Here is a 27,689-nt window from a genome sequence, read left to right on the forward strand (position 1 = left end):
AAAAAAATATGTTTACATAACATACCGATTTTTCAAATAAACTTGAACGCTGAAGGGCTCACCGAAACGCGCACAGACAAAAATTTCGTCTGTCTCGCTTGTGTGAGTGACACGCACACAGGCACACGTCATAAAAATGCTCAATCGGTACATGTCGCACCACTACAATGAAGGGACGACGTAAGTCGCATACAAGTGCATAATTCGGCCGAGATGCAAAAAAAAATATTTGGCAATGCGGCCCCTACGCGCCCGCCAGTCGCCCGCCCGCCAGGGTTAGGTTAGGTTAGATTTTTTGGCTCAAAACGCTCGTTGGCGATTTTTGGAAAATACATTTTAACTACAATACTAGGAAAAGGCGGTCTTCCTGCAAGCTCACAAGCGCGTCAGTACGTCGCGATTTTTTGAATAAAGAACTCGAAACGCGTCACGGCCAGCTCTCGACGATTCTAGTTGGAATTATAATAAACGATTTTTTCTAAATCGATTTTAATGTGGCGAGCGTTTTGATCGACTGCGCAGGAGTCGGGCCGTATTAAAGTTTTAATTTTGCATTTCGTTTCACAGAATTCACAAAAATATTGACTTTCATTAAAAGCGAACCGAGATTTTTTATCTTCTATTAAAAAAAAAACTTTAGTGCTCTGTGTCGTGTTGATTACTATTTTTTTAAATTTTTATTTAGATTTTATTTGGACATTGTGTTTTTCGCTGAATTCTCGCTTGGTGAGTACTTTATTTATTTTTTAATACACATTTATTTAATTCGTTAATTTTTTTACTGTGTTTATGATTTTCTTTTTGAATAAAACTTATTAGCGTATTGATTAAATCTAGTGAATAATTATCAATAAGAAAAATAAATCTATGAACGAAAAAAAACCAGTAAATACTTATCCAATACTCGTACCAAGAAACCAGCGTACACATATTAAATAAAAGGTTTGTTTTCTTCATAGCCGTTTATTTTGATCAACCGTTCCCAGGGATAGGTCACTAGACAAGGACACGTCCTGCAATGACGTCAGGGACTAGGTACTGCCGAGAAAGTCAGCCATTTTGGTTGTGTGTTCTTTTTTTGAAACCTACATAGTGCGCGGGCGCATGTCCGCCATGTTGTTTTGCATTTTAATTTAGTGTTATTTTATTTTATTTCTTCTATTTTATATTTCTCTGCGCAATGTCTATTTGGATTTAGGATATAGTTTTTTTTTTAAATTGTCTAGATCGATTTGGGTTTGTAAAGGTTTTATCTCACTGACTACGTGGCGGAAATTTTGTTATGAAACTCAAAATTAAATTTTAAAATACACGTAGAAGGTATTTTCAAATTAAGATGTACGCCATCTAAAATTGTTTAAGCTTTTATTGTGAGAAGATAATGGTTAAATAAAATATTCAGAACGTGAAAAGTTTTAAACTAAGCCACATGTTAATGGAAGTATGTACGTGTGAGATCCGTTATGCTAAAACTGGTTGTAAGAATCAGGACAGCGGTTTCGGTCCGGGTAGGCACGTTAAAACTTCATAGCGACATAAAATTTTCATTAAACTGTTTTTATCCGTCACTCGTGATTGCCAATCTTTTTATTTGATGCACTGGTCTTAGATGAGGTAGCAGAAAATCTGATAGTAATGGTCACATTTGCTCATTAACATTGCCTAGTATACGACTAGTATACTCTATCAATAGGTAATGCTTTGCAGCCTAAAGATACAGGATAAATGTCGCAAGCCGCGGCAGGCAGCGGCTTGGCTCTGCCCTTGGCATTGCTGAAGTCCATGGGCGACGGTAACCACTCACCATCAGGTGGGCCGTATGCTCGTCTGCCTACAAAGGCAATAAAAATAAAAAAGCCGACAGGTTATGTTCGAAATTTCGTTATCCTTAATATAAGAGTCACAATAAAAACCAATTGTAAGAATGAGTATTCGTGAGTACATTTTGTATTTTGAACGTATCTCCGAGCATACGCTCGTTTCACTACGCTTACGCTTTGGGTCAACAAAATGTAAGCTAAACTACTGTTCTTAGTGAATTTTAATTTATTTTTAAAACCATCCTAACAATTCAACCTTAGTAAATGTCAGATATATTGAACAGGTCCACAATAGAAAGACCCGTTTCAACTCAGCTATCCTTTGTAGGAGCGGTTCTAGAAAAACTAGATAGGCCAAATGTTCTATTATTTAAAATTCCACTTTAAAAAGACCTCTAATCGATTAGGAGTTGTTTGTCTGTAGGGTTTATTGATGATTGCACTTTATTTCATTTAAACAATAATAATAATTGATTTAGAACAACATCTCTACTCTATTACTTAGACTAAATGATTTTTAAGTATTCTTGTGGGATATATTATTACTTTTTAATTTTTAATCAATATATATTTCATTAGATAACATTGTGAAATTAATGTATTATTTTAATTTTAGATCGTAATGCTCGTATTGTAGTTTAAAAGTAGCAAATAATATTCTATTTAAGTGTTATATTGTCGATTCGAAGTTAATAATACATAGTATATTATTTGACCAGATAACATTGTGAAATAATGATCAGATAACACCGGAGTAGAGTTGATCCATACTACCTGGAGCCACTGCGGTCATCCACAGTGCGTTTCCAGAGGTCTTTTTTGGCACGTACCATCCGGCTATGGAATGAGCTCCCCTCCAGAGTGTTTCCCGAGCGCTATGACATGTCCTTCTTCAAACGAGGCTTGTGGAGAGTATTAAGTGGTAGGCAGCGGCTGGGCTCTGCCCCTGGCATTGCTGAAGTCCATGGGCGATGGTAACCACTCACCATCAGGTGGGCCGTATGCTTGTCTGCCTACAAGGGCAATAAAAAAAAAAGAAATGAATTTGTTAGTCTAATTTAAGACTTAAATACTCGCAATATACTTTAAAAGTACCAAATAAGATTCTATTTAATTGTTATATTGTCGATTCGAAGATAATAAATACATAAATAATAATAATACCGTTTGATGTTGAATTAAAGAAATTTGCATCTTTTTTTTTCTAAATAGGCAGATGAGCTTACAACTCACTTGGCGTTAAGTGGTTACCGGGTCACAGCACGTGCGATGCAAAAATTACTGCTCATCTTGTTCATCGAAGCTGTTTTGCTGTTAAATTTTAAGAGCACAAATGTGCAATCCAAGTCATTATTATCTATATCTACACTAATATATAAATCTACGGTGGTTTTTACGGATGTTCCGTTATAACTATTGAACCATGCATCCTATTGACTTGAAACTTGGTATCCATGTAGAAAATACATGTACTTAATGGATAGGCTAATATTTATATGAGTGTTGGACTCCCTAATAATAATGACAATAAATAATAATGTTAATTTTAAATGCCCAGCGAAGCGGGCGAGTACGGCTAGTTGTCTTATATTATCATTATTAATGGAATCATCATTATAATTGACTAGTAAAATGCGTTTGCGACCAGCGCGCAATTTATGTGAAACTCAATTTAAAGTCTTACCTTAATAGCACAGAAAAATCTTCATTGCATTGCCAATAGCAAATGTACAAATTGGCAAATGGCAAATTGGTAAAAACGCGCGGTATATATATCATCAACTATGATATCTATGCTAGATACAAACAAGGACTAATTTTATTAAATACTAATATGTCAAATGCGACCGACGACTGGGCCAACGTTTGCCCAACATTTCCGCGGCCAACTAATGTCTACGGATTCTTAAATAAAAATATAGTATGCTTTAAATGTTAATACTGATAATAATATATTAGATTGTGTAATTAATTTATGACGACGCTTGCAGCTGAAAGTAAGTATTGTACTTTTTGACGAAGCATGTTGCTGATAACTTTATTTCTGTAATCTCACGAAGCATGTTGCGGATAATAACATGTACTTTTAGGTTAGGAATATTGTGTTCTTTTTTTTATAATAAATAAAGTATTATTAATTTTGAAAAAGGAACTCAGTGTTCGCCAATAACAAGTGGCAAGTTAAATTGAGGGAAATTTAAAAAAATGGGGTCCTAATCTATTTCAATATTTAAGCATTGTATGTTCTCTTTTTAAAATGTTAATGTGTGTTCTATAAGAAAATCTCTCTGGATTTTAAAATTATTCTGTCTCTACATTACAGAGAAACGATTTCAAATTTAGAGTGACCACATATCTCTACATAAATTTCTAATTCTGTCTTTTTGTATAGTACTTATTGACGAAGTATGAGTGCTTTTTTTTTTCAAAACTATTCAACATCATTACACAAAATAATTCGAATGAGTATTTCAGAGACGTTGTTAAAAAAACCTGTTTTTTTAATCTCGTACTATCAAAATATTAGTTGCCACATTTCGGATACTCTACAGTTTTTCGTCACGTAACAATAATAACAAAACGAGATTAAGCCGTAAAACTAGCTTTAATTATTAATAAAATCTTTAAGATGTCCGTCATATTGGTCGAATTTCGAACATTTGAAAAATAAGACATGGAAATGGATGATTTAGGAATCAATTATATTATTGATTACATTAATCGTTATAAATTTAATAGTAATATACTTCTTCACGTGTGTCAGGTGAGTTCAAGAAATAAATAAAAAAAAAACAGTATAGGAAATAGCGTTGAGAGAGGTATTATTATTGTTTTTCTAAATTAGCCTTTCGGACTCAGAAAATAGCAGTTAGTATCCCATAAAGGAAGTTCGAAAAAGAATGTGCACGTTGCGAGCACAAAGTTTTTCAACTACACCACCGTGTCAAACTTTAAATGCCGGTGGCGAAATTCGGAACTAAAAATGTTATTAAGCGACTCTGAACGATTCCTTCGCGACTAGCGCCGTTTCGAATGCAAAATATAACTTTGTTGTGTCGAGTACGTTACAAAGAAAACGTATTTCGAGAAAGTATTGTTTTGTTTTCGAAATAAGTTGTGTCTCCATATTGCTCCAAATTGAAATCTCCCCGACTCTATAGAATATGGCGTGAATTCACTGGCCGACCTTGAGATACCGGGTTGAAATTTTTATAAGTACACCTGTGCTATTTCTCTAGGTGGACGAACGAGCTCACGGCCCGTCTGACGTTAATTGGTTACTGTAGCCATTAGATATGCTGACAACGCGAATTCCGTAAATTCATGAGTGATAAAGTATTAACGTTAGGCAGCGGCTTGGCTCTGCATTGGTGAAGTCCATGGGCGACGGTAACCACTCACCATCAGGTGGGCCGTACGCTCGTCTGCCTACTAGGGCAATAAAAAAAAGTAAGGAAGAATGCGGGACGCGCTCCCCAAGCTGTTTCGATTAAATCGTACTAAACATGAAATGTTAAAAGTAACATGAATTTCCCGCCAATTTAAATGTAAATTTTAATTTCGCTTCCATCACTATAGTTCGTTTCGGCCATTTTGAATTGTCAGTTTTGTATTTCGAATTAAAAACAAGGGGAATTCTCAAATTCGAAACTGAATTTATTAGCTCTATGGTATATAGTATTTTTAGGCAACGGCTTGGCTGTGCCCCTGGCATTGCTGACGTCCACGGGCTACGGTAACCATTCACCATCAGATGACCGTACGCTCGTCTGCCTAAAAGGGCAGTAAAAAAAAGTATAGACTGTAAGGAAGAACGCGGGACGCGCTCCCCAAACTGTTTCGATTAAATCGTAATAAACACGAAATATTAAAAGTAACATGAATTTCCCACCAATTTAAATGTCAATTTTAATTACGCCGTCCGTCACTATAGTTCGTTTCGGCCATTTTGAATTGTCAGTTTTGTATTTCGAATTAAAAAAAAGGACAATTATCAAATTTGAAACCGAATGTATTAGTTCTATGGTATAGTATTTTAGGCAGCGGCTTGTCTGTGCTGCTGGCATTGCTGACGTCCGCGGGAGACGGTCTGCCTACAAGGGCAATAAAAAAATTGTATGTATATGGATTTATTTATTTATTTTTTATTGGAAGGTTCTAGAATATCAGCGTTCGAGGCTAGAATGTAAATTTAAAGTATCTCTTTATATTTAGTTATAATGTTTCAACAAATAATGTCCGAAATATGTACAAGTTCATTGTGATATAACTAACTATACCGTGCAAGTGAAATTTTCTTAGTTTTTACCAAAAACAAGAAAAGCTGAATATTTTCTAATTATTTTATCCGATTTATTTTGCTTTCATAAATTGGCAAACAATACGGCTTATTAGTAATTTCTCGAAACAATGCTTTTTATCAATTATTTTTTTCTAAACACGCTTAAACAACCTCATAGCCTACCCGCCATTAAGTGGTTATAAGCGCTCATTAATAGCACGACGTGAATGCAGTCACCTTGAGACACATTGAGGCATGAGGTCTATGTCTCAATAGATATATAACAGCTGCCTCACCTTTCGAACCGGAACGAAGTACTAGTTCGCTGCAAAAATGGATAGGGTGGTACCTACCCGTGCTGGTTAAAAACAACCCCACCACCATTTATTATGCAAATCATAAAATATCTGATTAAGACCATATTTATTTTTGGTCTTAGCCTAAAAAACATATTTATTTGTACATTTCTATTGGAGAAGCGACGAAATAATAATATTTCACATTCATATTGTCATGTAGGTAGATAGTTTCGAAGGAATATTCTGGAAACGACGCAATATTTTTGAGTTGTTTTATTCGTTCATTTATTTGTGTTTTTGTCGAAGTTCTTTGACCCATAATCTGATGTCTAGGTGTGTATTGTAGCACGCACCTTTGAACTATAAGCATTGAAATGCAAAATTATACTGTATTGTATTACGAATAAGAATAACATTTTGAAAATTTAATTTTTACGTCGTTATGATTTAACCTAGTCCATTGACATCGCAGTATCAATGTCATTGTCAGGTAAAAAATAAGTTTTAGAAAAGCCTAAGTGAGATGTTGATAAATAAAATATCAGATGGATTGGTATGGTTGGCTGGTGCTCTGGGTAGTCACACGAGATTACACAGTGATAAGTGGTTACCTAGCTGAAATGATTCTGACCTTGAGATGTGAGCTGGAAGTCTCAGCTGTAGTTGTCTCAGTCTCATAAGCTGTCGTGACCTAAAGGATAAAACGTCCAGTGCATTCGTGTTGAGCGATGCACCGGTGTTCGAATCCCAGGCGGGTAACAATTTTTCCAATGAAATACGTACTCAACAAATGTTCACGATTCACTTCCACAGTGAAGGAATAACATTGTGTAATAAAAATCAAACCCGTAAAATAACAATTTGCGTAATTACAGGTGGTAGGACCTCTTATGAGTACGCGCGGGTAGGTACCACCGCCCTGCCTATTTCTGCCGTGAAGCAGTAATGCATTTCGGTTTGAAGGGTGGGGCAGCCGTTGTAACTATACTGAGATCTTAGAACTTATATCTTAAGGTGGGAGGCGTATTTACGTTGTAGATGTCTATGGGCTCCAGTAATCACTTAATACCATGTGGGCTGTGAGCTTGTCCACCCATGGAAGCAGTAAAAAAAAATGCTTGTCACGATAAATAAATATTATCTACTTATAAATTGATAAAAGTGTGCAATCGAATAAATCCTCTAAAAACAAATAAATTAGTAATAAACCCGTGTGAAAAAATATTGCAAGCACTCGATTTAACAAGATTCCATTATCTGATAATAATTATATTGGTATAAATAGACCAATAAGTTCATAAGCCATAGAGCTATAGACACGAACGCCGCTAATTTGATGCAGGAGTCAAGGATTGAGGGTCTTAATTGCGTGAAACAACGGCTTTCCTACTCTTCGAACCTCTGTTCATAATGGTTGCTCTACTAAAGAGCATTACTAGACTGCTGACTAGATAGGCACAGTAGATGAAGAAGCTATGGAGATAAATGTATTAAAATAAAACCATGATTTTCTAATTAATAGTCTGAGAGAGTTCCTTTACCCCACATGATGTGGCGTCGGCCCAAGCGTGTTCTCTTGTCATGCTGCATAGGTATTCTTCCTGAGTAGTAAAACCGGTCACCTATCTAACGTCAATACTCCTCAGGTTATCTCTCTAGCAATAAATCCATTGTAACGTGCCATATGTCATTATAGGAACCATACCTCTTCGGTTTTCCCATTATAATGAATTGAATAATAGAAATATCATATTCAGATGGATTACTATCACAAAACTCTTTAAACCAGAATCGTTGGAGTAATATCTGAACCTTGCCTCTCAGCGCCCTTTGCTATTTTTTTTATTGCTTAGTTTGGTGGCCGAGCTTACGGCCCACCTGATGTTAAGTGATTACCGGAGCCCATAGACATCTACAACGTAAATGCCGCCACCTACCTTGAGATATGAGTTCTAAGGTCTCAATTTTTACAGTACAACGGCTGCCCCACCCTTCAAACCGAAATTCATTATTTCATTAGAAAAATTGGTACCTGCCTGCGGAGATTCGAATTTAACGTCTTATCCTTTAGGCCACGACGAATAGCAAGCAAGCGAATAAAAACTACTACGCATTTGACCATTGTGAAGTTAGCTTAGGAATACATATCTAGTATAGATGATTTTCCCTGTCTGATCACAAGATGAACATTTTTTTTTATTGCTTAGATGGGTGGACTACCTCACAGCCCACCTGGTGTTAAGTGGTTTCTGAGTCCATAGACATCTACAACGTAAATGCGCCACCCACCTTGAGATATAAGTTCTAAGGTCTCAGTATAGTTACAACGGCTGTCCCACCCTTCAAACTGAGATGCATTACTGCTTCACGGCAGAAATAGGCAGGATGGTGGTACCTACCCGTGCGGACTCACAAGAGGTTCTACCACCAGTAACAGATCGGATTCAGAATCACAGAACATGTGATATAAAATATAAATATAGCTGTATAATGTGGCCTGCTACAAAGGGACTACTACACCACGCATTGGAATGGTGCACTGTCGCTCTCCGCGATATACAGTGCATTGTGAGTAAGTCATGTTAGTCTTTTTAGCGGACTTGGTTGGGTTGTGTAATGCTATAATATTGAGTATTGCGTATTAGTAGTAGTGTTTTTAAAGTTACCATCTTTTGTACCTTCTTGCTGGTGGTAGGACCTATTGTGAGTCCGCACGGGTAGGTACCACCGCCCTGCTTATTTCTGCGTTAAGCAGTAATGCGTTTCGGTTTGAAGGGTGGGGCAGCCGTCGTAACTATACTGACACCTTAGAACTTATATCTCAAGGTGGGTGGCGCGTTTACGTTGTAGTTATCTATGGGCTTCAGTAACCACTTAACACCAGGTGGGCTGTGAGATCGTCCACCCATCTAAGCGAACAAAAAAAGGATTTTCACCGGCAATTTCTCCATTCAAGAGAGTGTGTACTGAAAAAACACTGCAATTTGACAAAATGATACCGTCAGACTTTTGACACAGTCTTTTATTGACATCAAAATTCAGAGGTAATAGAATTTTTTTTTTAGCAAAATTGGCTTAGCTTGATTCTTTAAAACCTCTTTTCATATTAATCTTATTTTATTAAGGACATTTTTCTATATAAAAAAAAAGCATGACTTGATAATCTCCTTTTTTATATGAATTAATATACACGTAATTGTTTCATACGCTTACAAAGTTCGTTCAATCGAATACCATTTTGAAGCTAACACCTTTGAAGGGGATGTTTATAATATATTTTTAAAATGCATATAGTCAATGCATTTAACAAACAAGATTTAGTCAGAAGGGAGTTACATTACTGATCGCGTTTCTACTGTGGCACCCGTCAAGGTTGTCTCGTGTGAGTAAGCAGACGTCCAAGGGCCCGCGTCTGTGCGTTTTCCTTGTCCCTTTCAAGATGGATTACTTGCGTAAGTGTTACAAATAACGTGAGCCGATAATTATAAAAAAACAATGTGATTTTCTTTCGATAGCAAGCAACAAGTTTGGAGGTGAAAGGTTTTTTTTAAATTTGTTGCCCTAGTAGGCAGACGAGCGTACAGCCCACTTGATGGTAAGTGGTCACCGTCACCCATGGACTTCAGCAATACCAGGGGCAGAGCCAAGCCACTGCCTACGTTAATCACTCTCCACAAGCCTCGTTTGAAGAAGGACATGTCATGTGTGTTTTCTACTATAAAGTTTTAGACTATTACTTCTAGCCTATTCAGGAAATCATTAGCTGTACTCATAAATGAAATATCCTTGATTTGATCAGATTAACACAAGTGATCTTTCTTAACTCAATAAAATATAACGAACCCTGTTACCAATACATAAATAGCTTTCTACGACATTAAAACATATATTAATATTTGTTAACTATAAATAGCCAAGCTTGGACTCGGGGGAGCTTAGTGGGGGTAGAGGTAGGGGGGCTAGGGGGGACGGAAAGTTGCACAAACGTCACCTTGACCTCGATATGCGGCTGCGCAGCTTTCAATATGCTGTCATTATTCAAACGAGCTTTTTTAAGCGTTGTAATACATCAGACGGGCTTATAAATAATTTACTTAATAATTGTCGGATCCTGGATTTTAAGTTAGGTTTTGCGACCTTATAGATTTTATCAGTTTTATCTGTAATTTATTTTTAAGCTGTATATAATGGATAGATAACCGCGATATGTCTTCATTCTTGGGTGTTTTATGACGACAAAATGTTACCGTCCAATTGAAGACGTGTTAAGGGATTTGCCTGGTTTCATTGTTAGCTGAGATTTATCTTAACTATTTAGAACTATTTAAAAGCAGTCATTTGTTTAATAAAATATCTTTATTGTTATTGTTACTCTACTTTTTTATTGGTTAGATAGGTAAACGAGCTCACGACTAACCTGATGTTAAATGGTTACCGAAGCACATAGACATAAACAATATAAATGCGGCTACCCTTGAGACATGAGTTCAAAGTCTCAGTTTTTATTGTAAAACGGCTGCCCCGCCCTTTAAGCCGAAACGCATTACTGCTTCACGGCAGAAATAGGCAGGGCGGTGGTACCTACCAATGCGGACTCACAAGACGTCCTACCACGAGTAATTTTGTTAAAACCTTACCGGAGCCCACACAATTGGAGATTTGAGGTCTACGTCTCAAACGTAGAATGTTTACGCAAATTATACTTTTTGCGGGTTTGATTTTTACTACACAACTTTTTTCTATAACTGCGTAAGTCATTCACGAACATAAGTTGAGTACGTATTTCATTAAAAAAGTAATAATATCGGGATTTGAATTGATTTGAACGGGGGATTTGAGCGGGATTTGAACACCGGCACAGTGGTATCGCTCGATACGAGCGTCTTATCTTTTAGGCTGCGACGACTACGTAAGACAAAGGAGAACGCTCTTATATCATGATAGAATGATATTGACGTATAAGTAAATGATATGTAATTGATTTAATTCATCAAGTTTTTTAATTGTTTGACGTCGATGCCGCCTCATGAGTACATCACAAAGTCACTATTCACGTTGAGCTATGAAGTGAAATTGTATCTTAAAACACTTATCCTACCCTTCAGATTTGAACGTAGAGGTTTCATTGTAATAAGACTTAGGTTAGTAGTATCCTAACTAAGCTCACTGCCCCTATTAATGATTAAGGAAACGAAATAGCAGCAGCTAGACTAGGCACTTGTATTTGCATGATCAGATCAGTAACTAAACAGACAATTAATATCTTAGAGAGGATCTAAACCTTAGTCACCATCCTTAGCCACAGTTAGATTTTTTTTATTCTCTACTTTGTCGCTGGTAGCCTAAGAGGATATTCTAGCTACACCCGGATGGGTAGGTGAGCTCACGGGCTCAATCTGAGAATATTTGCTAATACTAGCCCTAGCAAGAGCAGTGCTTTCCTGAATCGCAATCCACAGAGAAGATCCGGCGAGAAGCTCGATGAGCTATTAGACTATAGTTTATTTTTTATTAGATGGGTGGACGAGCTCACAGTCCACCTGGTGTTAAGTGGTTACTGGAGCCCATGGACATCTACAACGTAAATGCGCCTCCCACCTTGAGATATAAGTTCTAAGATCTCAGTATAGTTACAACGGCTGCTCCGCTCTTCAAATCGAAACGCATTACTGCTTCACCGCAGAAATAGGCAGGGCGGTGGTACCTACCCGTGCGGACTCACAATAGGTCCTACCGCCAGTAAGCTAGTTGGCTAGAGCTTGCGCAACGCCGAGACGAAACACTTCAAAACTCGTTCAAAAGCAGACATGTGCGCGGGCTTAGAATGTTCTGGAACACGTGCCTTCCTCGTTACGTTCATAATATGGTGCATGCGTACATTGTCGAGCTCGGAACGTGCCGACACCGTTTGAAGCCAGGTATAGGGTTTGTTGCTCGCGTGGTGTCTGGATGTTGATGACGTCACCGCTTTATGTGGGCTGCTGTGACGTGTGCAGTGTGTCGAGAACGTGACCAAAGCTGTCTTATTTAGCATGACTTTTAGAAAGTTCTTGTTTAGTTTTTTATATTAGCATAAGTCTTATTGTATTTTAGAGATTTGAATTTAGAGAGCGCTTTTGATTTCAAATGAGATGACGAAGCTTAAAAGTTTCAAGGCAGTTTCAAGCTTGAGGGATATTATGTAGCACGGTATATTACAATTTATTAATAGCACTAAAAATTTGTGACTAAAAACAAATAATTAAGTCACAACGGATTTAAACTCTATTCATAAGTTCAACAGTGTTTTTTATCACTTTCGCACTTAGCCAATTCATAATAGGCATAGATAAAGACGACAAATTTGTTCGTAGCTTGTATCCATACTTAAAAACGGAGCGATGAAGTTTTTATCTACGAGCGTAGCATAGACTACGATCTATGCTACGGCGTAGAGATCTACAATCTGCGTAGAGCCGGTGAAAGCCACGTGCTACGCGACTCCCACGTTTTTGTACCAGGTATTTTTATTGTTACAATTTTGTTACAAATATAGAAGGGTGTAGAATTTCAATAATAATAATGTGCGTGGGCTCTACGAGTATATTGCGTTTAGGGTGAGTATTTATAAGCATATCATGTAGGTATTATGTTTGTGTAGGTTGTTCTTGTGATTACAATACAGACTTTGACATCATGTGACAAGGTTCACGTTGTGGTATCTATCAGATCCGTTGGTCACTTAGTACGTATTGGACCGTGAGCTAGACCACCTATGCATGCAATAAAAGTACTTCGCAATCATAGTTCACCGGCTTTTAACTAGTTATTGCAACCCAGAGATGTCATGACGTAAATCCTGACGCCAACCTTGGAATAACCGAAGCTTCAGTGGCAGCTGTCTGGCCCTTAAGACCAGTTAATCGCTAATGCGCGATATCTCAAATCACGCTACCACAACATTAAATATTATGTGAAATAAAGTATTCCCATAAATATACTCTTAGTACACTTCTGTAGAAGATTCTTTGATGTAGATATCTTCTCTTTATCTTCTCTGATGTAGATAACGAAAATGATTCAAGAAGAAATACACCTAGACTTAGTGATAGTTTCAATCAAAGGTGGCAAATGATCAGTAATCACCGAGATGAAAATTTTAGTCTTAAAACTATTCTGGTAGTGCTTACCTTAAGAGCTACCCTAACTTTTCAAGAAGATATCATTTTGATATTTGGGAATTTCTAATTAAAACTACTTTCATGGATTCAATCCCGCGTTTTTATTCTAATTTCATTATTTACAGTGACCACACTGCCGTCGATAACCACGAAAACTGTAAAATATTCGAAACATGTGTAAGAACATAATTACAATTAAAAAAAAAAAACCACCATATTATACTGTAAAAGTTATTTTAATTATACCTACAATTCGCGGCAACCGAATAAAATTAGGCATTCTTTATTCAAATTAACCGCGAAATGCAAGGCATTAAGAAACAAAGTCAACTTTCGAAATTCGAAAACTTCATCCAAAAGGTTTCTCTTTTACAAATTCTAATTCGTTCGCCGTACGGTTGTCATACTGTACATACCTACAGTTGGCCATGATACTTTTTTTTTAATTGTGCAACGTTTAGGCAAACGCATTATAATGCATCGGTGTATACCATCTGTCGGCAGGATGCGTATGTCTTAATAGTTACGTTATTAAAATTCAATGTTAGTTAGAGATATGATAGTTTGGGTTTTTTTTTATGTTTGCAATATCTATAGACTAAGCGTGCAAGTACGCATTTTTTTTTGTTTTTTTTTTTTGCATTAATTTTTGGTGAGTTTTTAATTAATATAAAAAAAAACGAAACATATTTGTCTTCATTCTTCTGACGCTATTGTGATATTTATTGGGGTCAAAAAACAACATTTCACTTAGCTGTAGTTCTCACCTTTTTTTCATTCCATAACTAAAATATAAAATCCAAAGTTGGCCACAAATCATCGTCATCACCAGCCTATTCTTAAATAAAAAAAGTTTTTTATTATGAACAAAATCTTTAACGTATAACAAAACAGAACCAAAAACTGAACCCAAAAGACGCGATCTCATTACCGCTCTCTAATTACGACGGAATAATACGTGAAACCGGCCATTGTTCCAAAAAAAAAATGTTATTTTAAACAACAGCCGAAAAATGCAAATGGCGTTAAAAACAAAACTTCCCGCGCGAAATTAAATTCAAGATGGCCGACTATTTAGATCCAGCCTTCTATTGGGGCGCTAGCATTAAAAATGGAATGCACTGTCCTTGGCTGGCGCGGTTCGTTGACCTTCCGATGCATTTTGGCGGTTCTAAACGAACAACAAAACGTCTTAAACATCAACGTTCATCCATTTGGAAATCGTCTTAAACCGGTTGCAATAAAGTCTATCTGCAAGTTAACAGCTTAGTTATTCGTAAATTATTTTCGACTCTACACTAAAGAGTTCAGTCTGGCAATTATAATTTTAGGGTTTTTAACGTTGTCAATGTATTTTGTCTTCAACGGCTTTGTTATAGTGTTTAAATTGTCTTGATTTATTGCTAAAAGTCTTTGTTTTTTTTTCGTAAATGCAATTGAAATTAATTCTTTTGTTACAACGAGGTTAAACTTTTAAATAATAAATAAAATGTTTAGGCCGTACGTTCTGTGATGCGGCCCAGAGGCACTCGTGACTATACTACACTCTACTGGTGGTAGGACCTCTTGTGAGTCCGCATGGGTAGGTACTACCACCCTGCCTATTTCTGCCGTGAAGCAATAATGCGTTTCGGTTTGAAGGGTGGGGCCGTTGTAACTATACTGAGACCTTAGAACTTATCTCAAGGTGGGTGGCGCATTTACGTTGTAGATGTCTATGGGCTCCAGTAACCACTTAACACCAGGTGAGCTGTGAGCTCATCCACCCATCTAAGCAATAAAAATAAACATTACGTAAAAAATAATTTCCACGATGGAGGAATATAATTAGTTGTAAGACTCTACTATGAGCTTTTAGGCTACTCCTATTCTACTTATTTTTGACGAGAAGTCATGCTTTCAAGCTTGATTTGTGGGACATCTATTAGATATTAATATTGAGACTTTATTATTCAAGCTAGATCGTAGCATTCACGTTGTGAACGTGTCTTTGCGCTCTGGTAGCCATTTACCGTCATGTGGGCGATGACTTCGTAAATTTACCTAATGCAATAAAAAGAAGCCACGATATACTTCAGGTTAATATCAAAATCGATTTAACGTTTCACTCGTGCATCCCGTTCGTTTCTCCGAATGATTCCACTTATAATCGTTATATTTGTGTGCCTAATAATAATAATAATAAATAATAAAGCCTTTTTATTTCCAGTAAATTTACATAGCTTAAAATCTATCTATGTGTTAGTTTTTTTTTATTTTTTATTATTTGATTTTAATATTATATAATTATTTTTTTTATATAGTTTTTATCACTTACTTAATATAATTAGTATGTTTACTTAATATTATATAATTATGTTTACTTAATATTATGTAGTTATTTAATCTACTGGAACCCCAGATTGGGTGAAGGCCTCCTCCAGTGATGCCCATTAATGCTTAGTTTATATTTATCTAGGGTATTTCTTTCCTCTATTGGTGACTTCTCTGGAGGGTTATGGTCGTATTCTTCCACGGTGACCAACCGGGTTGGAAGATTTTTTTATATACATATATATTTTTTTTTTTGTATGTTATTTTGTTCGATTGTGGCATCTTTGTGGTAGGAGGGGCTTAGTTGCTATATATTCTCGCTGTTACTTTCTTGGTTGTTGTTAGTTTTGATTGTATTTTTGTTAACTAAGAAGTTGAGCATGCTAGGTTTTATGACTCCTTCTGTGATACTATTTGACCTAGTGACTGTCTTGCCAATCTGCTTTGTCTTGTTTTTTTTACTAGCCTGAGTATACTTGTCTATATTGATTTGTGGGGTATTGTCTGGAGATGACCGGTATTTTCTTTTACTTTGGTATTTTGATACAATTAGTTTATCATATTTGAGTATAGCTGTATTTCCCTTTTCCCTCTCTAATTTCAGTTGTTCCTGTAGTGCCTTTCTTTTTTCAAGTACATATTTGGGGATTCTTCTTTCATATAGTACTGTGTATCTTTCAGCGCTCTTTTTTGTTTAAATATTTCGATTTTTATTCCTAGTGTAGTGAAAGTTACAACAGTTGGACGTGGTCTCTCTTGTTTCTTTCCCAGTCTTTTTATCTCTTGAATGTCGCTGTAGGTTAGTTTGATAGAGAAATATTGCTCAATCCATTTAATTATATTTTCTTCGAAACTCTTGTATGATGTTTCGTTTTCCTCGATACCGAAAAATACTAAGTTTCTTACTCTTGTTTGTTTTTCCAGGTAATGAATTCTTTTTTCTTGATTTTCCACTTTTTCTTTCATTTCTCCAAGTTTTCCTTCCCAGACCAAAAATTTCTCCTCGAATATACTAGTAATATTTTGTGTAACTTTTTCCGTAACATTTTTTCCAGTTTCTCTAATTTCAATTCTTTGTTCTTCCAGTTCTTTTTTTATTGAAATTAGCGTGTTTAAAACTTCTTCCATCGTTACGGTTTGTTATGATGCAAGTGATGTCCTCTAGCGGTGCGTGTTTGTTTTAGTTAGCTCTTGACTTGACGTCGATGAGTGTGACGTGGTAATTAGCTTCTGTTGTAATAGATGGCGCGTGGGATGTTACACTGATTGGAGCTATGATGATTTCCAAAACAACAATCTTATCGATTATCATATGATAGTTTGCACTTGTTTTGTTCTTCACTTTGATTTAATAATTTCACTATTACTTACACAAGTGTGTTCTGGCTTGAGGTGTTGTGTCTCAAAAGACACATAAATGCTCTCAGAAGGCCTTGGAGATCAAAACTTTGTAGATGGTTTGCACAATGTTTGATTCGAGTTTTTATGAGTTTGATATTTGTGTTTCCACTGTATTTTATCTTCACCAGCTCCCTTAGCACTATGTCTCTGTACACACTTATATAGTGTATCTCAAGTCACTTTTTAGATTAAATTTTTGTTAATTTTTATCGGAGTCGATGTTGAGCGTGCCACGATCTATCTACCCTCCTCCTAATAATAATACCGAAATAATCCGGGCCTTCCGAACCGGCCGCTAGTGAAACTGAAATTATTCATTCCGACATAGTGCAACGACTCTAGTGTTGGGATGATGATGTTTCGATAAACTTCCAATTTGTTGATAAAATCGTATTTATAGAAATAAATTCTGAAGATTAGGATTCCGTCGTACTGACCGGTTTGCTTCGTGCGTGTCCTTTGTGCAAGGATTTGCAAGTTACAGATTGAATCATCATCCTGTATCTTTTCACTGTTAGATGTAGGCCTCTCCACCGGGCTGGAAGATAATCAGATTGAATCCTCATTACTATTTCTAGATTTCTATTTGTTGTTAGCTCACTCGTGTTTAAATACAAAATTATAAGAGAACACAGTATGACTGTTTAGGGATGATGAACACTAAACATAGACAGACAATTGGGCTGGCTTGCGGTAATACAGCGCTCTCAAAAATGAACCCCAATATGTTATTGCAAAGCCAACGCCAAAATAAAGATAAAATCTTACAATACATAATAATTGCAGAAGAACCTTGAATCGTGCACATTATACATTTTTATCGTGTCTGAAATCAGATACATTAGCATAACGAATTATCTGTCTGACATCAGTGCTAAGCCAATAGCACTTACGAAATAAGCATGCTCAGAGCGCCAACTCAGGAAACGTGTCGTTTTAAAATGCTAACACATTGTTGTGAATTCGTACGTGAAAATTTGCATACAGTGGCGTGTGACCTCGTGTGCAATAGTAGATTCGAAGATTCTCTCACTCGATTTTGAAGGATTTAGGAGTTCTTCATAAAATGAGATCCGAAGAGTGCTTTTTATCCAGCTGCTTAGTAGTAAAACTGCCAGCGTTTTTAAGAGTTATTGAATGTGAATTAAATAAAGTCATAAAGATTTGTAAAATCATTAAAATCCAATGATTTTTTTTTGTGTTTTATTTATTTGAATTTAACTCAAGAGTAATTGATGAGATCCTAATCGTGTTTTACGTGAGTAATGTGAAACACTTCTTGGTCAGTACTGTGCGAAAAGTTATTAAATTAATTTTGTCAGCACACAGAAATAAATGGACTTGAATGCCAATGCAACAACAATTTTGATTAAATTCACTTAACGATTCCCTTTTAGTCATCAACCATATTTGGAAAAGGTTATATCCAGCACTGAACGATGGTAACAATTATATCATTAAAAAAAAAAGGAATATGATTATGACAAATAAAAAATTTCACAATAAGCTTAATATTACGTATATTAGATTCAATATTTTTAGTTTATCGATAAATCATCGACGTTCCCCCGTCCCTAGTATTTCTAATTTTCACGGTCGTTGTCTATGTGTGTGCGTGTGTGCGGCCGTGTGTGTGACCTTGTTGCGTTCTACGTTTCGGAGGTCGTTCACCCTGTTGCAGTTCTCTACAACCCCTTGACTTTGGTACGAAACTATGACGTATATGTACATATGTTATATGTTAACATGCGCATACGAATTGTATAGGTCGTTGCGATTTGGTTGAATTGTATTTTGTGTTTATAAGAATTTAAAATATGGAATTTCTCTGTAAAGATCTAGAAAAAGGTCTTTTAGGGATTTTTTTTTTTTTTTTTTTTTTATTGCTTTAATGGATGGACGAGCTCACAGCCCACCTGGTGTTAAGTGGTTACGGAGCCCATAGACATCTACAACGTAAATGCGCCACCCACCTCGAGATATAAGTTGTAAGGTCTCAGTATAGTTACAACGGCTACCCCACCCTTCGAACCAAAACGCATTACTGCTTCACGGCGGAAATAGGCGGGGTGGTGGTACCTACCCGTGCGGACTCCCAAGAGGTCCTACCACCAGGGATTTAATCTCTTATTATTAAAAAAACTCACTGAAAATTAATTAACAGTTTTATGAATACATATTAAAATTCCTTGAAGGCTTCGAATATGACAGCAGATAGGGACAGGCCCATGGCCTTATCCTGTATAGGTTGTGACATTGTCGGCTAATATTATTGCCAAAAGTCTCAGCTGTGTCAGAGTGATCGGATTCACTTCTCATCTGATGCTAAGTCTATAGACATCATAACTTAAATGCCATTACCGACTACCTATTTATTTAGAATATAATAAAATTGAATTTGAATCTATGCACTACAATAAAAGCAATGTAATATTCCAACCGATTCTAATATTATTATGTACTGGCTAAAACTGAGCTATAAAACGCCTGAAGTTGAGCTTCAAGCAAAGAGTCAAAGTAGAAACACTGGTCTTTAGGTCTTGGGTTCATTTGCGATGCGCATATTGCCGTTTGTCTGTAATTTGTCAATCTTCTAAATATATAAAAATGAATTACTGTTCGTTAGTCTCGCTAAAACTCGAAAACGGCTGGACCGATTTGGCTAATTTTGGTCTTGAATTATTTGTGGAAGTCCAGAGAAGGTTTAAAAGGTAGATAAATATATAAATATTCGGAATTAAATAGAAATAACAATTTTGTTTTTCCTTTGATGTGTCCCCCGTCGGATGGATTCGTTTTGTTTGTTTTAAGTTTGTTTTATACAAAAGTTTAGGTCTTTTATTTATAGATTGAGGCATCACAAAGTCTGCTGGGTCAGCTAGTGAACAATATAAATAAAAAACATTTATGTGTTTAAAATGTTAACTTCTAAAAATTTGTTACCCTAGGTTTGATGGAGACTTGTATTTCTTTATTTATAAGCCACATAATACGCATTCTTAGCTAAAAAAGTAACACATAAAAAACGAGTAAAAGAATTCTTTGGTTGTGTAGATGAGCTTCACGGCCCACCTGCTGTTAAGTGATTACCGCAGTGCATAGACATCTACAACGTAAATACCGCCACTTACCTTGAGACATGAGTTCTAAGGTCTCAGTTTTTACAGTAAAACGGCTGCTCCACCCTTTAAGCCGTAACGCATTACTGCTTCACGGCAAAAATAGGCAGGGTGGTGGTACCTACCCGTGCGGACTCACAAAACGTCCTACTATCAGTAAATTCATTAGAAAAATTGGTACCCGCCTGCGGGATTCGAACACCGGTGCATCGTTCAATACGAATGCACCGGACGTTTTATCCTTTAGGTCACGACGATTTAAAATCTGGTTTGTAACATAAGCCATGCGCTCACGATAAATCATGTGGCAGTAGCCATTATAAGATATTTGAGAGATGCCTGAATCTCGCTTATGACATTTTCAAGATAAGCTTGTATATATACAAGTTCCGAACAACAATATTCGGACTGTCGGTCTACCGAGCAATATCATCCGCTCGGTGGAAGATCTTCCCTTTGTTGTATACCTACAAGTCAAAGTAAATTTGCTAAGCACACAAAGTTATTTAAAATAATAGGATAAAGAAATATATTAACGAAAACTAACTTAACTTATAATGTTATGATAGTAATTATACTAATTCTTAGACTCTGGGTTATTGTAGTGTTGTTGGATACGCGGGATAAAACAATGTTATATAGCAAATAAATTAATTGTAGTACACGGTCTTTCTCACAGGTGAACCAACAAAATACATTGTTAATTTGAAATTTAGTCTATTTTACAGTTTTAAGCTATTGCATAGCTTTTATCGCGGGCTTTGAGCGCGGCAACCGAATCAAGAAATTCCATAACGAATATAAAAGCTGACACCCCCACTCCGCCTACAATGTAGCTCGTATTCAACACATTCACACGTTGCACTCATGTAGTGTTTATGAATAAGCGCGCGGCGTGACGTCGCACTGCATGCGCATCATGAAAAGTCTGCCCATCTCTCTCTCGCGCGGTATAGCTTATGAGCGGGAAAGGGACAGTTAACGTTTTACTTTTGTTAATATTTATAAATATAACGTGATCTTATTTTATTATTGTTTTAATATTAAATTGTTATTGTCTCATTATAATTGCATAAGTTGATACAAAATGCTATGCATTACCTTTACCGTGGCAGTCCCCGAGTGCCTATGCACACGTGTTAACGCGTTTCGTCGATGTTCCCAGCAGAAACGTAATAGCATCGCTGTTCTGTTATATATACATATAGATAGTGTATAAATAAATACATGTGTAATGTAATACCCCTGTTGTGGGTACCAGAAACTGAAATACATACTCATACACGTTTAAAATATACATAGGTTTTGTTTATTGCTTTTGTTTATTGCTTAGGTGGACGGACGAGCTCACAGCCCTCCTGGTGCTAAGTGGTTATCGGAGCCCATAGACATATACAACGTAAATGCGCCACCCACCTTGAGGTATAAGTTCTAAGGTCTCAAGTATAGTTACAACGGCTGCCCCGCCCTTCAAGCCGAAACGCATTACTGATTCACGACAGAAATAGGCAGGGCGGTGGTACCTACCCGTGCGGACTCACGAGACGTCCTATTGTCAGTAAAATTCCCATTACTAAGTACACAATAGACGTCTATTCCGCGTTATAACGAACGGATATATCCCGCAGGAGATAATTAAATGTGAAAGATGAATACAGCGATCGTAAACAACTAGAGCTTGTTCAGTTTAAATCAAACAACTTAATAATGACCACAACAATTCGACCCTTATATAACCTCAACGATCTAATCGCCAATTCACGCCATGATTAATTCAAAGCACGGCTCCTACTAGTGTAACTCGATTCATTAACAAAATTAAATGAGTTAATGCCTCATAGTCCAGCTTGAGGGACTTTCCCCAATATAATAGAGCCGTGATCTGGCCTTGCAGCTAAAGCCATACAAATACCAATTAAGACGTCCTTTTAATTTTAATAATTTCTAAATGCTCCTGTTTGTGTGAGCGCTTGTGGTCACGCACAGCCACTTACAATCAGATGAGAATGATGGTAAGTTCCACTTTATCACAACGGATCGATCGTCTACACAACTTGGCCCTTATGTTAAGTTAAAAAAAATTTCGCTTAAGAAAAGCCCAAAATATATTTTCCCTAATATTACGAATACAAATCGAGTCGTATCCGCGAATCCAATTTATTGTACAAATCGAATAACGTTAGTAACACATGTTAACCGCATACGTCTGCCGCTCGTCTAGTCAGACGTCACCGGCCAAGTTACGCTGAGCCCCCCCCAGCTATTCAGATGCACCTCTATTACGGAGGCTATACAGCTCGAGGGAGACGGGGTAGTTCAGGGTATTCCGGTCGTAGTGTATAGTGGTCCTGACCTAGAGACGATAGTCGGCGTCTCTAGGTCAAGAAGGATAGACGCACACATGTGAAGCTTGTTGTTTACGTGTGAGTGCACATATTGCGGTTTGATATAGTTTGTTCGAAGTTTAAATTATGTTTGTATTTAGAACGTTTGTTGTTAGAGGACTGGTAATCATTTGAAATGTTCTACTTCAATTTTCAAGTGAATTAAAAAAGTAATTAGATTAACGGCCGTCTGGTGTAGTGGTAAGTGACATGGTCACTACACAAGGGGGTCGCGGGTTCGAATCCCGCCAAGGGGAGATATTTGTATGATAAATATAAATGTCTTTTCCAGGGTTATGGATGTATATTAAATATATGTATGTGTATAATAAAAATCTTACATTTATTTCCGTTATCTGGTACCTGTAACACAAGTTCTTTACGAACTTATCACGGGATCAGTTAACGTGGCGTGATTGTTAGTAAATATTTATTTATTTATTTATTTATTATTAATACGTTTCTCAATTTAGTTTGAAAGAATAAAAATTTGTCGTAAGCGTCTGTAGTCTAATAATAAAGACAATGAATAAATTATCATTATTCTCAAGTCATCCATGTTTACGGAAGAATGTTAAATCATTATTATTAAACTTAATCATTATCGGTGCTAATAGGATAATAGTCTTTATACTAAAGCAATAAGGACTAGAATTACAAGTTTTCGTTGTAGTTTAAAACTGACTCTTTCACATTTTATTTATAGAATGAACTACCAGCATAAGCTAAATATAGAATCACTTTAATTAATCATGCCGACAATAATATGTAAAGTATGAAGTCGTCGCGGCCTAAAGGTTAAGACGCCCGGTGCATTCGTATTGAGCGATGCGACCGTGTCGGTGTTCGAATCCCGCTAGCAGGTACTAATTTTTCTAATGAAATACGTATTTGAAAAATGTTCATGAATAAAAAGAAGAATCAAAATTGCAAAAATTATAATTTGCGTAATTACTGGTGGTAGGACGTCTTGTAAGTCCGCACGGGTAGGTACCACCACCCTGCCTATTTCCGCCGTGAAGCAGTAATGCGTTACGAATTAAATGGTGGGGGCAGCCACTGTACTGTAAAAACTCTGATTTAGAACTCGTCTAGTCTAGTCTAGTCGAACTAGTCTCAAGGTAGGTCTGTTTCACGGTAGGCAGCGGCTTGGCTCTGCCCCTGGCATTGCTGACGTCCATGAGCGACGGTGACCACTTACCATCAGGTGGGCCGTATGCTCGTCTGCCTACAATGGCGATAAAAAAAAAAAGGTGGGTGGCGATTTTTAGGTTGTTGATGTCTATAGGCTTTGGTAACCATTTAAGATCAAGTGCGCTGTGAGTTCGTCCACTCATTCAAATAATAAAAAAGTATTTAAACACTAAATTCAGTCTTGAATAAAACAATATTTTAAACTACATGATAGTCACAAGAATGCGTCCGAATCCAGTTCCTTAGACCCTTTGCCCTTCGGGCCTAGCTCAACAAGTCCTTAAGGGCCCTTGAAGGTTTTTATACAACTACCGTCCAGCATAACGAGGTCTCCCCGACCAAAACATTCGCTACGTACCTCAAAGCCTTTTACGTATCAGGACATAATGGTTAAACACTGAGTGTACTTTGTAAGGGACGCGTTCGTACGCCCTTTATGCTGACCCAAGATGATTCTGTTTCTAAGTTCGATACTTTCTTTGTGAATTTGTTAAAGTTATTGTGGTTTATTTTGTTTTATTCAAAAACGATTCTAAATATTATTATCTAAGTACTCAAGTATGTTCTGAAATAGTTAATAATAATATACTAAAGATTTTATTTTCATTAATGGCTGTATGTTTCATAACCCTTTACCGTGACGTGTATAACATTGAAGACAAAACATAAATGTAGATGCTCAAATGTTTTTTTTTTATTTCAAAGAGTATGTAGTAGTTCCATTTTCGAATTTAAAGCAAACCAAAAAAAAAACAAACAAATGCAATCAACCAAAATAAAGCTCCATTTAAAATTTTCGAATTCATTTTGACGAAGAAATAAAAAAACACATTCACTAATTATTGAATGCGACCGACGCTATGTACCGGCCAGTTTTTATGTACATTTAAAATAATACATAATCCGTCGTTGCGTCGAAGCAATAGTGTGCGTTATGTACAATGGAAAAAAGGGTGTTTTTCGTCTATGTGACAAATAAAAATGAGGGCGTAATGTCCGGCTGCATGGAGCGTTTATCGAACGTTCGATGTTCGGGTGGAGAACGATGATAACTGCATATTTAAGATTTTTTATTTTTTACTAACTGACACGGCAGACTTCGTAGTGCCTCAGTCGATAAATAAAAGAAAACTTTTGTATAAAATAAACTTAAAACAAACAAAAGGAATCCGTCCGACGGAGGACACATTAAAGGGAAAACAAAATTGTTTTTTTCAATTCAATTCCGGGCATTTTCATATTTATCCACCTTTTAAACCTTCTTTGGACTTTCACAAATAATTCAAGACCAAAATTAGCCAAATCGGTCCAGCCGTTCTCGAGTTATAGCGAGACTAACGAACAGCAATTCATAAATTTTTTTTTTTTTTTACTCGCTCATATATTTTATAAAGTTTTGAGAAATTAGAAACAGAAAATATATCGAGAGTTGAAAGGCTATTTGAGTCGTCTATTATCAAAGGTGGCAATCTGTGCATTTGGACAACAAAATTTTATTGATATGTCAATACAGATTGATTTGAATATAATCGTCTCCTTCAAAGAATACGGTTCAAAACCTGCATTAAATAAAGGTTAATAGTTAACCTGTTATTTATCTAAGATGTCGTTCAGAAGAGTTTTGTGACTGCCGATGGAATACAAAGTCAATAATTCGTTTTTCTGATTTACCAATCATTGTCAAAAAGTCAGATTGCCGCCTTTGATAATAGTCGACTCATTTGGTTTAAGCGACATTTCGCATATCACGCGGCATTCATTAAATTAGCATCAACAGTTCGATGTTTTTAATTGAACTACACTTTAGTCCATTTAAATAGGTGAAGAAGTTTTCAATAGCTCACCTGTAAAGTTGTGAAAATGTCGCATAAACCAAATTGCGTTTGACGCTTACCACCGGTCATATTACTATCGCTCTGTCGATATCAGAAGCAAAACAATTCAGCATGCCCCTTTAAATGTTACAAACTACTTGTTTCAAGTCAATAAAAAAACACAGGTTGTATTATGTGTATGTAAGTATATTAGTATGTATTGTACGTAGGTATGTATATTGGTATATATTTCATATTATATGTAAACGGTATATATTTTGTTTATTGTGTGTATATATTTTTTATAATAATGTATTTTATCTATTGTACACCGCAACATACCTGCTATATTTTTTATATTTTCCAGATTTCCTATAAATTAAACGGTTGTCTGGAAGAGATCGCTTTTAGCGATAAGACCGCCTATTGTAAAAATGTATCTGCTGTTTTTTGATTGTTTTTGAATGTAAATTGTGTTTTGGTGTGCAATAAAGTGTATTCTCTCTCTCTCTCTCTCTCACAGGCGTTCACGAAAACCGTAAAGTAATCGAAATGTTGGGAAAAAATAAACTGCAAATAATAAACGCGAGATCAAATCGTGAAAAATCAATTTTAATAATTTCAATAAAAAAAACATATTTTTTTTTTTATGTTTTCAATTATTTAGAAATATGTCAAAATAGTCATCGTCATTTTGTGGCTGTCAAATAATTGAAATTTAATCCACTAAAATTCATATTTACAAATAAACTATCGATCAATTAATTATATTGAGTGTTTTAGTTAACTAAGCACTAATGAATGTCAGACACGATTCTCTGTTACGATCGTTGGATATCTGAAATATTTCGATACACTCACATAATGATGGAATTGTGGTGGACACAGTCTCTGAAGGATTGACCTATGAAGGTAAAACACCGCAGTACACAAAGTATCAACACGATTGGACAAACGACATGTGCACGCTTTGAAATAAGCAAACCTAGACATAATTATATGTTTAGTGTTTTTAACACGCTCTTGTTAGCTTTGCCTGTATGTACTCATTTCGGTAGGCAGCGGCTTGGCTCTGCCCGTGGCATTGCTGAAGTCCATGGGCGACGGTAACCACTCACCATCAGGTGGGCCGTATGCTCGTCTGCCTACAAAGGCAATAAAAAAAAACTCATATAAGTACATAACAAAATCCTTTAACACGTACGATATTCATCCACTACAAAAAGTTAGATTAAATTGTATCTTAGAAAACTGTTACTGGTAGTAGGACCTCTTGTGAGTCCGCGCGGGTAGGTACCACCGCCCTGCCTATTTTTGCCGTGAAGCAGTAATGCGTTTCGGTTTGAAGGGTGGAGCAGCCGTTGTAACTATACTGAGATCTTAGAACTTATATCTCAAGGTGGGTGGCGCATTTACGTTGTAGATGTCCATGGGCTCCAGTAACCACTTAACAACAGGTGGGCTGTAAGCTCGTCCAACCATCTAAGTAATAAAATAAAAAAAACTTAACACGCTGGAAATCCAATTACCAATTTTCACCTACGACATTACAATAATTTCGTCAAATTAATTATTAATCTGATAATTTATTTTATTATATTAATAAATCAGGTAACCTTGGAACGCTGTGGATTGAGTTGTCCACCTTTTTAATTTTGATTCTGCTCGCTGCCAAAGCGAATGTTTAATTGTATTCAAAATATTTATTTTGTATGAAAAAAAACTTGATCCGAATTCACCATCACTTAACAACAAATAATGTGAAATATGAACGCATTGTAACAGTTCCAATCAGAGGTTAGCTGTATGCTATAAAAGCGTATCTTACTTTGGATCGAAGCCTAAGAGCATCTTGTTGGCCTTGTGGCTGCGCACACGCCACACGCCGGTTCGCATTGAACAT

General features: G+C 36.3%; 1 protein-coding gene across 3 annotated transcripts in view; it reads left to right on the forward strand.

Moving 5' to 3' along the window:
- The first annotated feature begins 234 nt into the window (after positions 1-234).
- The window catches only part of Br-c (broad-complex), a 182,779-nt gene continuing 155,324 nt past the window's right edge, over positions 235-27,689 (forward strand). For 2 of the 3 annotated variants that reach the window (NM_001043511.1, NM_001111334.1), the window contains 1 exon segment: positions 235-726. The gene's annotated coding sequence lies outside the window, so the exon portion shown is untranslated. 3 annotated transcript variants of the gene reach the window in all.

Source organism: Bombyx mori, chromosome 8 (genome assembly GCF_030269925.1).
Source record: "Bombyx mori chromosome 8, ASM3026992v2".
Lineage (NCBI taxonomy): Eukaryota > Metazoa > Arthropoda > Insecta > Lepidoptera > Bombycidae > Bombyx > Bombyx mori.